The sequence below is a fragment of the Onychomys torridus genome, chromosome 18, assembly GCF_903995425.1.
Source record: "Onychomys torridus chromosome 18, mOncTor1.1, whole genome shotgun sequence".
In the NCBI taxonomy this organism is placed as follows: Eukaryota; Metazoa; Chordata; class Mammalia; order Rodentia; family Cricetidae; genus Onychomys; species Onychomys torridus.
In genome coordinates, this window is record NC_050460.1 from 57562727 (window position 1) to 57580512 (window position 17786).

Here is a 17786-nt window from a genome sequence, read left to right on the forward strand (position 1 = left end):
TTACATTCTTCAAAGAAATAGAGGAAAACCATCCTAAAATTTATGTCGAATCACAAGAGACCCTAAAGAGCCAAAGTAATCCTGAGCAAAAGGGACAATGCTGCAGGGATTATACTGGATTTCAGGGTATCTTACAGAGACACAGTAATAAAAACAGCCTGGTTACTGTCATAAAGGCATGGAGACCAGTGGAACAGAGTATAAGAGCCAGCCTTCAATGTGCATAATCAGAAGCACCTGAGTCATTTGACAACTATACCAAAAACCCTCCTTGGAGAAAAGGCATCTTCAACCAATAGTGCTAGGAAAACCAATGTCCATGTGAAGAAGTGAAATTAAACCTGTATACATCACCCTGCACGGAATTCAACTGAAATGTATCAAATATATCATTGTAGAACCCAAAATGCTAAAACCACTGGAGGAAAATGTAGACATTAGACCACAAGTTATAGAGGTAGGAAAGGATTCTCTGAATTTACTTGAGACTTCAGGTCAATTGATAGATGGGACCTCGTATAACTAAAAACCGTGCAGAAAAGAAAACACTCAGTAAAATGAAGATCAAGCCCACAGAGTGGGAGGGAAGCTTTGGCAGCTGTGCAACTGATATAGGACTATTTCCCAGAGTGTATAAAGAACTTAAAAGACAAGGAGTCGAGAAAACAAGCAACCCAGTTTTTTTATAAATTGTATTTGTGTTTTAATTTTATACATCAGCCATGGGTTCCCCTGTCCTCCCCCTCCCGCCCCCACTCCCCCCTTTCCCATCCCCTCCATTCCCATCTCCTCCAGGATCAAGGCACCCCTGGGGATTCATTTAAACCTGGTGGATTCAGTACAGGCAGGTCCTGTCCCCTCCTTCCAGATTGAGCAAAGTGTCCCTGTGTAAATCCAAGGTTCCCAACAGCCAGCTCATGCACTAAGGACAGATCCAGGTCCCACTGCCTGGGTGCCTCCCAAACAGTTCAAGCTATTCAACTGGCTCACTTATCCAGAGGGCCTGCTCCAGCTGGGGGCTCCACAGCCTTTGGTTCATAATTCATGTGCTTCCATTCGTTTGGCTATTTGTCCCTGTGCTTTTTCCAATCTTGGGCTCAACAATTCACACTCTACAGTCCCTCCTCTTTCTCGACAATTGGACACCTGGAGTTCCACCTGGGGCCTGGCCAAGGATCTCTGCATCCACTTCCATCAGTTATTGGATGAGAGTTCCAGCACAACAGTTAGGGTGTTTGGCCATCTGATCACCAGACTAGGTCAGATCAGGCTTTCTCTCGACCATTGCCAGCAGTCTACAGAGGATGTATCATTGTGGATTTAAGGGGACCTCTCGAGCACTCTGCCTATTCCTGTTTTCATGTGGTCTTCATTTATCATGGTCTGTTATTCCTTGTTCTCCCTTTCTGTTCTTGATCCAAACATAGGAGGATACTAAATGTAAAACAAAGATTACTAGACTGCTACACAACTCCAGGGAGGCTACCTAGAAAACGGGACCCTAGGAAAGATGCAGGGATCACCCAATGACAGAGAAATGGATGAGATCTACATGAACAATCTGGACGACAGTGGGAGTAATGAAGGGCAAAGTTTGAGGGAAAGAAAGCTTAGGGGAGCAGTCAACCCAGTTTTTAAAATCAGTTAAAGATCGGAATAGTTCTCAAAAGAAAACACAAAATGGCTAAGAAACATCGTTAAAAGTGTTCAGCATCTATGGTCCTTTTTTTTTTTTTTAAAAGATTTATTTATTTGTTTATTTATTATGTACACAGAAGAGGGCGCCAAATCTCATGACAGATGGTTGCGAGCAACCATGTGGTTGCTGGAAATTGAGCTCAGGACCTCTGGAAGAGCAGTCGGTGTTCTTAACCTCTAAGCCATCTCTCCAGCCCCATCTATGGTCCTTTAAATGAGAGCTTTATATAAGGTAAGATTCTGTTGCTGAAGACGTCATATACTTGAGTTACAGAACATGACACAACCAAACTGTCCTCACCTGGAAACTTCATCCTTTTTGGCTAGTGTTCACGGTGTTGGAAGGTGGCATGTAAGCCATTGGAGGAGAAATGTTATCCTCAGTCTCACCCAGCTGCAAACCCTGAAAGCAACAACAAAGACTGACCTCACAAGATATGCCTACCAATGCCATAGTGGCATGAATGTTATTGAAGTAACCACTTACTTGATGATTGGGTCTAATGCTTATTCCATAAGATGGAATCAGTAAATGGTACATTTCATGTGGCTGACAACCTATGACTTGATAGGTCTTGGGTCCTAGAGATAACTCCAGTTCTATTCCTCTGCTAAGTGGACATAGCACTAAAATGACTCTTAATGACTTATTATTAGAATTGAAAAACTTTATACGCAGGCTACATCTGCTGTCAGGTAGACCATACACCAAGACAGACCTCACTCCTAAGGCTCTCTGGGTAACACAGACTGGACTCAATGGAGAATAAATAAATAAATAAATATCTAAAATTGTGTGGGAAGGAATGGGTGGGCAGAGAGGGTGATAATCAGAGGAGCCGGGGATGGGGGAAGATATGTTCAAACTACACTTTATGAAATTCTCAAAGAAATATGAAAATTGCTTTCAAACCATCTTTAAAAGTATTCAACATCTGTGGTGGATGGAATGAGAAATATCTCCTGTAGAACCAGGTATTTGAATAATTGGTATGCCTTGCAGGAGGAAGCAGGTCACTGGGAGCAGGCTTTGAGAGTCCATAGCCTTGACCTAGATCTAATTCATTCTATCTTCTTTAGTGTTAGCAGTAAAATGAGTTATCTCCCAGCTTCTTATCTTCATGCTCTTTCTGCCAAGCCTGCATCCTGCCAGGTGTCCACACCATGTGCACTTTTACCCTCTGCAAGCACAAGCAAACAGCAACAAAAGACCTCTTCCTTCTATAAGGTGCCTTGGTCGTAGTATTTCATCATAGCAACAGAAATGTTTGAACGGAGAGTGAGGTGTTACTGTAAATAAACTGATCATATTATTTGGGGAAGAATATAGAGGATGTTGGAATTTTGGACTAGAAAAGCAGTTGGATATTCTAAGTAGAACTTCATAGTCCATCCTAGTAGAAGCCAGGAAGACAGCAGTGTGAAGGGTAAAGTGGAGTCTAAAGGCCCAAGCGAAAAGATTTCAGAAAAGATAACAGAAACTGGGCTAAAGGCTATTCCTCGGATATTTTGTCAAAAAACAATCCAGCCCCATCTGCCCTTGTCCTAAGAATTTTGCCTGAGGCTAAATCAAGAAGTTAAGGATTCTTTTTTTTTTAACAGATAATATTTCAAGACAATATATCTTGAGTCTGTGTTATGGTTTCTACTTAGAATATGTATGCAAATGTATAATGAAAAAGAGCAAGTGGGGCAGAAAGAAATACAAGATGTACATTTTGGAGAGAAAAAGAGAACTAGAAATCTTAATGTTACAGTCAAAACAGTGCTGAAAGAGAGGCTGTAGTCAATAAGGAGACTGATAACATTAAGGAGAGGATATAGGAACAATGAGAAACAATAAGGAAGATGCCCAAAGGGCAGGATCCCACTGGGCGAGGCTTTTAAATAGTGAAAGAGAGCCTAAGGGGTCTTCCTCTTCTATAAAAGAGAATAGACAAAAACTACTAGAAATATTATTCAAGGAGACCAGGGTGTAGGTAAAAAGAGGCAGGTGAGAAAAAGAAAGAAAGAAAGAAAGAAAGGCCTGACCCTGAGACCAGAGCCAAAGAAACACACTCTGCCGCTAACTAATTCAGGAATTGAAAACCAACCAATCCTGAGCACGAAATGCAACTGATCTCTGAACTTGTCCCAAGCTCAGGAATTGAAATCCTACCAATCCGCAGCCTGAAAACCTTGGAAAGTTCTGCCCCTAAGAAATCCTATAAGAGCCCTTTGTGAGTTCAGTTTGGGGCTGCCCTTTTCCACCTTGACAGAGGCAGTAGCCAACTCTCCTAAATTCCTCCCTTCTAATAAATCTCTTCAGTGAAGTTTGTGGTAAAGACCTTCTCTTGCCAGAGCAGAACAGAGATATAACAACTTTCACCAGGGCAGAGCAGAACTGCTGCATTTCTGAGCGGAAGCTCCTTTAGCAGAGCAGAACTGTAACAACTTTCCCCGGAGCATAGTAGTACTGTAACAGTTTGGCTGGGGAAACTTTCTCTTGCTGGAGCAAAGTGTTACATTCTGGGGACACTGAGCAGAGCTGTAACATTTTCCTGGGGCAGAGCAGAGCAGATCTGTGTCAGCCTGGCTGGGGAAATCCTCCCCTGCTGGAGCAGGTTTATTACACTTGCATTAGGGAAACCTTTCCTGGAGCAAGGACTGTGTGACACTTTGCTAGGGAAACCACCCGCACTCCCACCCCCCCCCCCCCAGAACAGAGCTATCAGTACTCTTTGGCTTCCAAAACTGGCAGGATACCTTTTCCTTCAGAGCTGTAGGTAATCCTGGACTTCTGACTGCCAGGATTGATAGATAATTACATGTCCACACGGTTGGGCTTGCCCAGTGGACCGCCTAACTATTTCCGGTTCAGAATAGCCATCTCCGGGTCAGACATCTCAAGGGACCGGGACTCTGTGGCTTTACGTGGTTGCATAAAGCGCGCGTGCAGCCATGTAATCTATGTGCATGCGTAGAGTACCCACAGGAGTCCCTGTACGCATGCGCGGCCCAACCTTTAAAAAGCCGGTGCCATCTTGCATGAGTCTCTCAGTCTCTCTCTCCTCACCCACGTGTGTTTCACACAGGCCTGTCACCTCTATCCTCTTTAATAAAACTCTTCTGTGGTTTTGTTGTGTTCGGGACATGTTCCTAGCACCACTTAAATACTAACAAGGATACCTTCCCCTAAGAGCTGTAACACTTGCAGATAGGCATTCCTTGACTTCCAACTGCCAGGATACCCTTCCCTTCACAGGGTACACCCCAAAACAGCTGCTGAACTTGGCCATGTCATCCATGTGCTGCTGGCTTTAGCATCATGAAGGTGCACAAATGAAGAGGTTGTGTAGTCCTCTACTGAATTTTCTGAGAGCCTCTAAGAGCAGACACCATGGAGCAGGGAAATTCCCATGTGAAGTCTGAGAGAGAGCAGGAGGCTGTGAAAAGTTGCTGCAAGCCACGGAGAAAATGTCATGGAATCCAGCTGCCATCACAAAATCGACTACTTGGAATGGTCAAGGACTTTTCTGAAGGCCAAGCCATAGCTTAAGTCTTGGTGATATTTTAGCATATATATACATACATACATACATATATATATTAGCTGGTTCCTACAATGATTTTCTTGTATGTTATGTGTGCTCCCAAGAACTCCTAACAGTGTATTTATCTAAAATACCTATCAAGCATCTAAGGCCAAACGATCTCCTGAACTAAGGTAATACTGATGGATAAAATGGTGCTGGTTGGTGGCACTGGTTACCCGTGGAAAAAATCACCGGCCCATGGCAGAACCCAGTGGTACCTTTTAGAGCTTTATTGGAGGCTGGGGGATAGTAGAGGAGCCAGGCCTGGCAGGGGAGGGAGCAGAGAGAAAACACAAAAAGAGTGTGTGTGTGTGTGTGTGTGTGTGTGTGTGTGTGTGTGTGTGGTCCGCATCAGCTTTTTAAAGTGGGGATTGCATAACCACATAGCTCCCGCTGATGTGTAAGAGGCAAGATGCCAGGCCCCGAGCTGCGCATGTACAGAATCCTAACAAACATCCTTATGGACACAACACCTGTCTCCTAGGTCAGGCTTTATTTCTTGTGCAATTTAAACTGAGACCCTTCATATGAATTCACAACATGCCCCCACAGTTGGGCATGCCCAGCAGACCTAGACACTTCTGCCTAGCTATTTCCGGTTCAAAATAGCCATTTCTGGGTCAAAATGTCTCACGTGACCAGGACCCCGTGGCTTTGCGTGGTTGTGTAAAGCACGCAGCACAACCATGTGATCTTCACGTATGCGTGGAGTAGCCACAGAAGTCTGTGTACGCAGGTGCTGCTCAGCCTTTATAAACCGGCGCCATGTTCCCTGGTCTCACTTCCTCTCTTGACCACGTGTGTTTTTTCACAGGCCTATTCACATCTGTCCCTTTTTTTTTGCTATCCTAATAAAACTCTTGTTAGTGGATTTTGTCGTTTTTCAGGACATTTCCTCGAAGGGTCAGAGCGCCGCCAAATAACTAACAACCCTCCTCTCTTATACAGCCTTACTAACATTATAGACTCCTAACTTTTTCCCTAACCACTTCTAGGAATGCAGAGTGAGCACATAAATTCCCTTTCTGATATACTAACTGATCTTAGCTCTCAGCTGACCTCCTCCTTTAACTACTCCCTTTGTGGGTAGTAAAAAGAAAGCCCGACAGTCACTGTCTGAGGAAAATTCTTACCTGCCTTTTTGACCCCGTAGGAATTCAAGCCTGGTACCTGGCTGGAGGGGGCAGATTGCTATTGCTTGGGTTTATAACTGAATTCCTGAGAGACTTTGGGAGAACTTAGAGGAGGATTTTGACTAGAGAACTTGAGGACAAGATGGAAGATGAGGAAGAGCCAGATGGGGAGGTACTAGATAGGTAAGAACGAGATGAGAAGAACCTAGATGAGGCAGAATTAAGATGAGAGAATGAAGATAGAACTTAGAGGGGACAGCAGATAAAGGGAGAGAGAAATTGGGCAAGAAAGGAGCGAGGCACAAGAACAGAACTGAAGCTGTGTAAATAGGATTTTATCCCAGAGGAATAAAGTAGACGGACAAAGAGCTCGGTGTACTTAGATTCGTTTCCCAAAAATAATTCTCGCTGTTCGTAGCTTCTCTTCTGGGCCCCTGGGAAGAATATTCTTTAAGGCTGGTACTTAATAATAGTCAAGAAAAAGCCACTGCATGAAGCTGTGAAAGTGAAGCCAAGTTGCAATGGAGACCACAGGATGCTGGAGATGCCAGAGCCATGGGACATCTGGCAAGGCGGAGAGTGGAACCAGCCCCACACTGAGAGCTATGCTGCAGGCAGCTGTGAACAAAAATTCTTGAAAGAAGATGTGCCTGGCTGTGAACATGAAACTCCTGCAAGACGCTTCTGTGTCAGCAGAGACTGATGGACAGATTGCACTCTCAGTACTGTGGAGAGATTGGAAATTTGTAGGTTCAGAAGCTAATCACTTTATTCTGAGCTAGTGTTAGCCTTCTGAAACAGCCAGTCTTTACCCCACTCTGTATCAGAACCAACACCTTGTGATAATAAATAAAAATCTCATAGAAGATACCGACCTAAAACTAACACCTTGTGATAATAAGTAAAAACCTCTTAGAAGCTATTAACTTAGCAGAACACTCGCTTCCACCAATCCAAGATCTAAGAATGCCATGACATAGCATCTCGGGTCTATAAAATAGCTCCCCCATCTCGATGTGTATGGTGAGCCTGTCAAGTTCAAAGGAGACTCCACCGGCCACACACAAATGGTTTTTCTCTACCAAAGGAGCCATTCCTCATCACTGTCAGAAGGCTGTCTGTGGTGCCTATTACCATACCAAAGCTTATTCTGGCCTCTGTGATCGCTCAGTACCTGTGGCTCTTCTCAGCTCTTCTCACCCTGCCCCCCTACCCTAGACTTCTCCAGCTCATGGACTTCCCTTCCCCCAGCTTCCATTCCCGCATAGCCCTGCCATTTCAGCCATGCGCTCTCATTTTGATTGCCCCCCTTGGGTCCCTCTCTCGGTTTGATCTTCCCTTCTGCTCTCCTCTCCATCTCTCATGGCCAAGTCCAGTCTGCTGGCCAGGTTCAACCTACTACTTCCTCTCTATTCTGGACACTTCCAGATGCCTCTGGCTGTACTCTCCTTCATATCTACAATAAAAACCTTTTCCTCAACCACAGCTTGGATCAATCACATCACCACTTTATACATCCAGTTGCCGAATCCTTTATGTGGGGCATCCTCCTCTCCTAACCAAACCAAGCTGCTGGTTTGGGTCTCTTAAGGTACGTATGGATCAGTTGGTTCTGCTGGCTTCTGCTACCCACCATATTTGACTCCAAATTCTAGACCCTGCCGCTTCAGCTGCTTCTCTCCTCCCTCCACCTCCTACACTTCTCTGTGTGCTTCTGAGAACCTCTAGGCCTCTCTGGCTGCTGGAGCCTGCTAGACCTCCTGGGCACCCATCACATGGAAAAGCTCCGGCCCGCCCTCTGCCTCTCTCTCCATTGGCTCTCCGGAGCCTACTACTACTATAAAAGCCACGACAGTGTGCCAGGACCCTCCCCTTCCCCTCCTGAGCCCCATCCCATGGAAAGAGCCCCTGTCCTCTGTGATTTGGGACATTTCTCTCTGACAGTCTCCCAGAATTCTTGTCACCAGGACGCTATCCTTCTCTCTCCCACCCTTATCTAAGTCTTTTTTTACTTTCCACTTTTGAAAAACTTTAATCTCTATGCTCTCTTTGCTCTCTGCTATCAAAAGAAAAAAAAATCTCTTACAACTGTTGTATAAACCAGGCGGTGGTGGCACATGCTTTTGATCCCAGCACTCAGGAGGCAGAGGCAGATGGATCTCTGTGAGTTCAAAGCCAGCCTGCTCTACAAAGCGAGTTCCAGGATAGCCAGGGCTGTTACTGTCTCAAAACTAACTAACTAACTAACTAACTAACTAACTAACTAATTAACTAACTAAAACTATTGTGTAAATTATTTTTTATTTAAAAATTATTTTTATTCATTTGATATATCAACTACAGATCCTTTTCTTATCCCTCCTCCCGCTCCCCTACATCCTCCCCTCCTGACCTACCCTCTGTCCCTTCCTCCAAAAGGGTAAGGATTCCCATGGGGAGTCAACAAAGCCTGCTACATTCAGTTGAGGCAGGACCAAGTGTCATGTCATCCCGTCCCCGCCTGCATCAAGGCTAAGCAAGGTAATGGGAACTGTTGTGTAATTTATCCCTGAGGTTTGTAAGCCTCTGGTTAAAAATCTGTAAAATCTGTTGCAAAATGTTAGCTTAAAGCTTGTAATAAAAGATTGATAGTCGCCGGCGCCCGCGGCGGCACACGCCTTTAATCCCAGCAGCCAGGCGAATCTCTGTGAGTTCGAGGCCAGCCTGGGCTACCAAGTGAGTTCCAGGAAAAAGGCACAAAGCTACAGAGAAACCCTGTCTCGAAAAAAAACAAAACAAAACAACAACAACAACAACAACAACAACAACAAAAAGATTTTTAGTTAAAAAAAAAAACATGCATAGGCAATCAATTTGCTGCAGCACGTTATATATGCAATTTAACTCTTGTTTAGAAAAATAGATCTGCTGTGCCATGCTGTATATGTGACTCAGATTCAACTCTCACTGAGGAAAATCTATGTTTTTCAAAAGCAACCACGTGGCTTGCCTCCAACTTGGCTGATGACCTCATCAGGCTAGAAGAAACCATGGAACTGGCAGCCATCTTTACTAAGGTTGAAAAAAGAGCACATGCCACGTAACTTCAAAACCACCTTGACAGGATGACCAAGTGTTAGAAAGAAACCACAGGGGCATCCATGAAACTTCTCGGTCCTACTGAGCCCTCTGCCTACCAGTGGATCTCCTTCTTAGACTGAGGGGGCAACAACAGATTGCCAGGACATTTTACATTAGGATGGGTTTTTGTATGAAGATTTTTGTCTTGAGAGTAAAAATTATAGGTAAGGAACAACATATGTTTGAATAAAGTATTTTTGATAAATAAGGTTGATAAATTCCTCAGGTTATAAAGATCTATTCAGATTAACAAAAGCTGACTTAGAGATGTATGTTGGTACAGCCATACCTGATGGGAATGGCAAAAGTCATAAAGCCAACACAGCTGCTTGACAAAAATCTAGCAAAGTTGAGCCACATGATGGCCGCCATGCCACCTTCGGTTTTCATCTCTTTTTGTTACATACTTGGGGGACTTTTAATATTTGTATAATTTGGGGATATTGGATTGATGGAAAATTTGTTATGAATCATTTATACCTTTTTCTAGGAGTATTGCTTCTAAGCGTCCCCAAGAAAGTCCTGAACATACTACCACTCCAGCTTTTAGGGAAGATATCCTTATCTACTTGAAGGTCTTTATGCCTTGGAGGTTTTGACACATAAAGAATCCAGCAGTTTCTTTATGAGGGTAGGAGACATTCTTGAAACCTCTGTTTCTGTACTTATTCAGGAATAAGATACTCAAAACAAAGTAAACTTACAAAGGTTGACAAGATTTGGTGGGCTAGAGAAGATCAGATTGCAAGCCTCTTCCCATTATACACTCAGGCAATTATATGACACATATATACAGCAACAAATCAGCTGAAGTTACCTCTGCCCTACACAGAGACTTATATTGATGAGCAAAAAATGGAGCAGAAAGATAACAAAAGAATGATATGTCAGGACTTCCCTTTCTTAGAAAATTTAGCATATGCAGAGCCACTGGATACCATATGACCAAAGAACAACAGAATGCCAGGATTAGATATGTAAATACATTCTATAAAGATATAAAGTGTAAACAGTGTATTATGCCAGAATTTGAATAATAACTGCAGCAGCTTTGGCCTGAAGACTTCTTGGGCACTCTGACCATTAGGAATTAATAACACACTGCTTGGAATATGGCAATCTGCCCAGGCTGACTTGGAAACTTTGTTTTGGTGTAGCATCCTTGAAACAACCAGAGCTACTAGCCTGAGAACAGGTTGTCATATGCCCCTAGATTCTTAAAAATTGGGTTATGGGGTTAATGAGTAAAAATGATGATAACTCTTTTTTATCAGTGATGTCAAATCTTGAGGGAAAATGGTTGGAAAAGATAACTGTTCTGTCATAATTTACCAGTGATGACTAAACCAAGAGTAAGAGGAAGTGAAATATATGTCCAAAACGAAAAATGATATGATCTGTTTTGGAACATCATGAATGTTTCACTGCTTACTAAATTCTGTATACATAAAGAAACACTCTGGCTGCTAGTCAGTCAGGTTTCAAGATTCTCCTGATCATCATTGCTGGCTCATCCTTCCCTTGCCAACTCTTTACCCCCTCTTTGGGACCTGTCCACCACCCGGGATGGCTCCTGGCAGTATGTCTAAACACCTATATGTCTTTATTAACTGTGTTCAACACCAGGATTCTAGGAAATCTTAGATAAGGAACAACTTATGTTTAAATAAGGGATTTTTGATAAATAAGGTTGATAAATTCCTAAAGATTATAAAGGTCTATTCAGATGAACAAAAGCTGACTTAGAGATGTATGTCTAACCACTTACATTTTTTTCTAACTGTGTTAAACACCAGCCTTCTAGGAAATCTTAGATAAGGAACAACATATGTTTGATTAGTGAAGTGTGTTTGATAACTAAGGACTATAAACTCCTAAGGTTATAAAGGTCTACTCAGATTAACAAAAGCTGATTTAGAGATGTATGTCTAAGCACTTATGTCTTTATTAACTGTGTTCAACACCAGGCTTCTAGGAAATCTTAGATAAGGAACAACGTATGTTTGATTAATGAGATGTGTTTGATAACTAATGACTATAAATTCCTAAGGTTATAAACGTCTATTCAGATGAACAAAAGCTTACTTAGAGATGTATGTCTAACCACTTACGTTTTTTCTAACTGTGTTAAACGCCAGCTTTCTAGAAAATCTTAAATAAGGAACAACAAATGTTTGATAAATAAAGTGTGTTTGATAGAAATTCCTAAGGTCTGCTCAGGTTAACAATAATTGACTTGAAGATGTATGTCTAGCCTTTTTGCCCTTGCTAATTTTGGTAAGCTTTAGCTGTTTGGATAAACTGAGTCATACAAGAAACTGTGATATTCTGTAAAGGTTCACTATGAAAGGACCAGTAGAGTAAAGTTTCCAGTCTCTCTGTGGGCTATATTATGGCTTAAAGATTTATTTTGATGCTAAAGAATCTTAAATTTAATCTTCAATTTTTACTGCTCAAACTTAACAGGGATGAAACTGTAAAGTCTTAATCTTATAAAAGCTGCTAACTTCTTATAAACTGTTCAAGGTAATTTAGACATGCAAATTAATGGTAAGTTACCTTATAAATGATCAAATTCTTTACTGTATTCAGAATTATGATTATATTCATGCTAGTTACAGATATGATTTATTTTACAGGGACAAACTTTATTTAGCCTTCTGTATATATCTTCACGGTTAAGCCTGAAACAAGTAACTAAATGGAAGAAAACTTTATTTAAAATCAGATATACTTAACAGATGATGGCCCTCAAACTCCTTGAAGATCTGCTGAATATGGCATTTAAAATGTTTAATTAAAAACTTCCCAGGTTGGGGATTTAGCTCAGTGGTAGAGCGCTTGCCTAGCAAGTGCAAGGCCCTGGGTTTGGTCCTCAGCTCAAAAAACAAAACAAAACAAAACAAAACAAAAAACAACTTCCCATGGTAGACAGAAATTCCAGCTCCTAGCAGCAACCCTAAGGTCGCCTCCAAAAGAGACAATGAGGCACAAACAACTCCATGTAGACTGTGGTAATGTTAACCACTAGGCAAAGAACCACTCAGTGCCTTGTCCACTGCCAGGACCCTGCCCAAACTGTGGACACTGTTGGGTTGACTGCCCTACTCAGCCTCACCACAGCAGGTCAGTGTCTAAGTCAGTGAAGAGACACCATGACCATGGCAACTCTTATTTTAGAAGTATTTAATTGGGGTTTACTTATAGTTCAGAGGTTTAGTTCATTGTCATCATGGAGGACAGCATGATAGCATGCAGTCACAAATGTTGCTGGAGAAGTAGATGAAAGTTCTACATCCAGATCAGCAGGAAGAGAGAGAGAGAGAGAGAGAGAGAGAGAGAGAGAGAGAGAGAGAGAGAGACTGGGCCTGGCATGGGCTTTTGAAATCTCAAAGCTCACCCCCAGTGACACACTTCCACCAACAAGGCCACACCTCTTAATCCTTTCAAATAGTGCCACTCCCCAGTGACTAATCATTCAAATCATTGAGTGTATGGGGGTCATTCTTATTCAAACAACTGCAGTCAATTTTCCCAAGTTCCTCCTGTATAAATTAAGAACATGACCACTCCAAGGTATGGTAGAAGGTTTGTATTCAAGATATGAGGCAGAGTACAGATAGAGACAACTAGAAGAATCCAGAGAAGAGACAGAAAGTAGTAGACTAAACATGGTGTGGTGGTTTGAATAGGTATGGTCCCGATAGATGCATATGTTGGAATGCTTGGCACATAGGGAATGGCACTATTAGGAGGTATGGACTTGTTGGAGCAGGTATGGCCTTGTTGAAGAAAATGTGTCACTGTGGGGGTGGGTTTTGAGATCTCAGAAGCTCAGTTCTCTTTCTGCTGCCTGCAGATCAAGATGTAGAACTCTCAGCTCCTTCTCCAGCACCATGTGACAAGGGAGAGAGCAGGGAAGGAAGAGAGACCAGAAGTGAGGGGAGGAGTCTGTAACCCACTTTTTAAGGATTTCCTTGTACATGTGCATGTGGGCTTATGAAGCTACACCACACATGCACAGATTGGGTGACCACAGATGACATAAGACATAGGGCCTCTTGCTTGGATACTGAACTGTGCATGTGCAGTCATGCACCTGGGGGAGTGGCCAGGAATTCTAAAATGGACAAAGGAGAGTGGGCTGGTGTACAGAATGTGCCTCGTGGTCTATGCCTGGAATTATGGGGGTAAATCTGGCTTAATGGAAAGGTTGGATATTTAGAGGGGAAGGGTCTGTCGGATGATGGCTAGGTAGTGAGTTTCCTGGCAGAAGCTTAGAGATACTAGAGATAGGTTTTGGTGCAGGTAGGGGAGTCCAGAGTAGGCTGGGACACTGGATAGGAGATCTAGTCTAGATCTGGTAGTTAGGGAGTAGATGTGGATGGGGAGGTCACAGTGACTCACTAGACTAGACCCTGGAGAAGGAAGTGAGAGCTCTGGCTGGGCAAAGAAGTTGAATGCAGTGCAGAAGGGACCTGTAACAGGTAGCGTAGGGTAGGTCCTTGCAGAAGCCTAGAATATGGTTTGCAATGAAGGTGGAGGATGTCCAGAGTATGCCCCAATAAAGCTCTGATAATGGGTTTTGTTGTGCCTTGTGGCTTTTCTCGCTCGGTAACAAGCGTTGCGTTTAAAACTAACACTGGTGCCATGATGAAATAGGCTCTCTTAGCCTCTGCATCCAGGACCCTGTACCAGGGTTTCTTGGATCTATGACTGCCCGCCTTTTTCATTTGCCCAGCCACTGGACTACTACTCACAGCATCTGATATTCCCGGGCGGTCTCCCATCCAAGTACTAACCAGGCCGGACTCTGCTTAGCTTCTGAGATTAGATGAGATCAGGTGCGTTCAAGGTGGTATGGCCGTAACAGTCCAGCTAAAATTCCAGCACTGAAAAGGGGAAATAGACACAAAGTCCCCTTCCTAACTGTGAAGCTATTTGCAACGGATACCCGCTAGGAAGGAAGAGGAGTTTCTCCAATGGACTGTCACTGAGTGTGTCAACCACCTTGCGAGGCAGGCTCCATGCCCATGATTCTTCTAGTTGGTCAAGAGAAAATGGGCTCTGTTTTATTTTATTTTGTTTTTGTTTTTGTTTTTGTTTTTTTAATCTGTTCTGATTTTTGGTTTTTGTTGTTTTTCCTGATTTTTTCTTTTCTTTTCTTTTCTTTTTTATTTTTTAGAGAGATAGAAAGACAGAGAGAGGGAGAAAAAATGACGTTGGATGGGTAGAGAGGTGGGAATGAGCAGTGAGAAGTTGGGGCAGGGGAAGAATCTGATCATAATATACTGTGTGAAAAAAAAGTTACTCTACTTTTTAAATGGGGCTGAGGAAACTGAATATCCACATGTAGAAGAAGAGAAGTAGATCCATATCTCCCTTGCCCTGCACAAAATCAGCTCCAAATGAATCCAAGACCTTAACCAAAGACATGGAAGTCTGAAAGTGCTGGAGGAGAATATAAGAGATACACTTTAAGATACAAGCTCAGGTGTTGGCTGCAGCAGTTTGGTTCAGAAGTGTTAGCACCTAGCTTTAATCTGCCTTTTGATTGATACCTTTTGTGTCCGGTACCTTCTTTGTGAATCTTGTCTGAGAGTTTTCTGAAGGTGCAAAGCCTATGTAAAACTTGATTGGGAAATGACCCAGAAAACTGTGGTCTTCCTTAACTGAGAATTTGCATTTGGCATTGTCCCTCTGGGGAGCATAGATAAGAGATTTTGGGATATGGAAATTAACTTGCTAACAATGTAAATTGAAAACAATAAAAAAGCCCTTTGCTAAGGGACAGAGTCAGTCCAGAGAGACTGATCCCCCTGCAGCTGTAAAGGCAAGATGTCATCCTTAAAGTGCCCCTGTGCTTGCTTCCATGGACCCACGTGAACCCACACCTGACATACAACATTTGCCTCACTCACGGCTTGAAGGACAGAGGATCTGGACATTTTAAGGACTGGAGGAAAACTCGCTCTCAGGGTAAAAGAACTCCAGGATTGGCAGGGTTATGGGAAATTTCCCATCTCAGGAGTAATGGTATGTGCCGTTATTAAAATGCCTGTTCAAAGGAAATGGAGTAAAAGTGAAGGAAACATGACTTACAGAGCTTTTGGTATTAATTAAACGCCGTCGTCCTTGGTTTCAGGCAACTCCTCATGTTCAGGTAAAACTGATGCTATGAAAGCAAGCTTTGAGAGCCTTGAGGGGAGGTCATAAGAGAGAAGAGCCCAAACCATTAAAAATTTGGTCTTTATGCAATTTATTTTCCAATGCTCTAGAGCAGTTGCAGAGTGAGGAACCACTGAAAGCTGGATCTGAAGTAGAACAGGAAAGTAAAAGGAAAGACATTCAGGCTAGAAATCGTCAGTCAACAGAGGAGAATATTCCTTCCCAGGACAATAGGAATGCTGTTTTGGAGGACAGTGAAAGTGAGGAGAGCCAAGACACTGGAGATGACTCTTCTCTTTCATCAGGTGAAACGGATTCAAAAATGAGAAAGGGTAAAAGGCTAACTGCATGTTTAAAAATACAAGCGCTCCTGGGACAAAGAAAAAAAAAAAAAAAAAAAAAGGAAAAGGAAATCTTCCCAGTAGAAAAAAGGGAAGGAAAAAGAATTAAAAAGAAAAATTTCCTGGGTTGGGGATTTAGCTCAGTGATAGAGTGCTTGCCTAGCAAGCGCAAGGCCCTGGGTTCGGTCCTGGGTTCGGTCCTCAGCTGGGGGTGGGAGAGAAAGAAAGAGAAAAGAAAGAAAGAAAGAAAGAAAAATTTCCCAATAGAAAAGGGGGAAGGAAAAGCAAATTCCCTCCTAGAAGAAAGGGAAATCCTTACCTCTAGACCTATGGAACCACCTTATGATGGAACGGAGGAATGGTTGCTTAAGGTCATAAGGACACCCCACAGGTGCTCCCAGTCACTATGCAGCATATGGCTGCAAATGATCAATATCCTCAAGATTATGCTCAGACTAATTGGAGACCTATGGACATGGCAGATCTAAGAAGATTTTAAAAAGTGATGGCATATGGGATGCATTCACCCTATGCAATGTATATTTTCAATAACTGGGCTGTTCAGTATAGAGTTATTGTACAAGATTGGAAGGACATCATGGCAGCTATACTCAATTACAATGGCTCACTTGGTGGAGAAAGGAAACAGCAGCTGTGGAACAGCATAATCAGACTAGGGGAGTGAATAAAATAATGGACCAATTGTTAGGAGAGGGTCAGTATTCCAATTTACAAAGACAGAGTTTGATGATGCCACTATCATGCAGTGCCATTTAGTTGCTTTAAGGGCCTAAGATAAGGTCAAGGATCCAGGGAAAAGATCTAGCTCCTTCACAAAAATCACACAAAGTGCAGGAGAAGCCTACACTAACTTTTTGCAAAGATTAACTTCAGCAGTGCATAGAGCAATATCTGAACCTGATGTTAGAAAGATTTTGATTGAGTCTTTGGCTTTTGAGAATGCTAATACAGAATGTTAAAAGGCCATAAGGCCCTTGAAGGCTCAGGGAGCTCCTTTAGAGGAATGGATTAAAGCTACTGCTAATGATGGATCCACAGAATATAACGCTAATATAATTGCACAAATTTTAGCTGAAGATCATAGATCTCAGAGTACAGATACCAGCCGGGCAGTGGTGGCCCATGCCTGTAATCCCAGCACTCGGAAGGCAGAGGCAGGTGGATCTCTCTATGAGTTTGAGGCCAGCCTGGTCTACAAAGCGAGTTCCAGGACAGCCTCCAAAGCTACAGAGAAACCCTGTCTTGAAAAAACAAACAAACAACAACAAAAAAAAAAAAAAAGAAAAGAAAAGAAAAGAAAAAGAAAAAAAAGAAAAAACAGAATACAAGATACCTTAACTGTGGAAAATTAGGACATTTAAGGAATGATTGTTAGCATTCTGTCACTAAAGCAGATAACTCTTTGGAGAATAATCAGAATAGAAAGCCTCAGTCATCAGGAATTTGTATGGGATGTGGGAAAGGGAAACATTGGAGTAATGAATGTAGATCAAAGAGAGACATGCATGGTAACCCTTGATCATTGGGAAACTTGATGAAGGGCCTACCTAGCTCAAGGACCAGGAACAAACAACATGGGGCACCCATTTCCTGTCAGCAATGGAATGGCTCATCAACAGAGCCATCAGGGGAACATGGGCTCTACATTCGATATTTAATGCACGCTACTTCAGGAAGTGCTGCTTTACAATTGGCAGTGAGCAAACATTTTACATTATCTCCACAAACTC

At 42.7% G+C, this 17786-nt stretch overlaps 1 pseudogene; it reads right to left on the reverse strand.

Moving 5' to 3' along the window:
- Positions 1-14279: 14279 nt before the first annotated feature.
- On the reverse strand, positions 14280-14398 carry LOC118570118 (annotated as a pseudogene).
- Positions 14399-17786: the final 3388 nt, after the last annotated feature.